Source organism: Penaeus monodon, chromosome 34 (genome assembly GCF_015228065.2).
Source record: "Penaeus monodon isolate SGIC_2016 chromosome 34, NSTDA_Pmon_1, whole genome shotgun sequence".
Taxonomy (NCBI): Eukaryota; Metazoa; Arthropoda; class Malacostraca; order Decapoda; family Penaeidae; genus Penaeus; species Penaeus monodon.
In genome coordinates, this window is record NC_051419.1 from 30,671,663 (window position 1) to 30,672,495 (window position 833).

The window sequence follows — 833 nt, forward strand, 5'->3', positions numbered from 1 at the left end:
TAAGAGGAGAGAGGAGAGGAGAGGAAGAAACACATGTTTCCTTGCTCTTTCCAATATATAAACATTTAGACATAGGGACTTCCCTTCCCTTTTCATTTATACTTTAGCATGAACCCATCACTGGCCACATTTTGAAGGGAGTTGCCTCTCCCTACTATCGCTCTTGTTTTGTATATTTCCCTATCAGTATGGGCAAATGTTATAAAATTTTTCAGCAACTGTATGGACTGATAGGTAACCTCATTCAAGGCAAATAAAAGCATGGACTTAGTCTTATATAAATGAGATTTTTGCCTATCTCTCGTGTTCAGAGGAACTGTTAGAAAGAGCAAAAAACTGTAATGTTGGTCATGGACAAAAACATCTGCTGATTACAAACACATGTTATTCCATTCCATATATCATTATTTCTCTTAGGGCACGAGTGTTAGTATAGTTTTGTTAAAGATTGATATACTCCTTATATCTTCTTTCAACCAGGAGTTACTCCCCACTTAGATGGTATACTATATTAAAGCTACCAATATTATAAGGTCTTGGGAGAATATGGTGTGCTACATGATGTTAAAACTAAAAGCAATTTCATGGAATAGGTTTAATATATCATGCCATCAATTTTTGAACAGTGAAATTTCCCCATTTTGCAAGTAGCTTTATAGTTTCCGATTGGATGCTAAAAATATCACAGTAGATAAAATGGTGATCAATGAATCACAAGTATAATGATTATTTTCTGACCACTTATTTTTTCATTATACAGAGCCTACTACATGTGTAAAATTAATGCATATAACTATTAAAGGACATTATTATAAAACTTGCAACAGATAGCT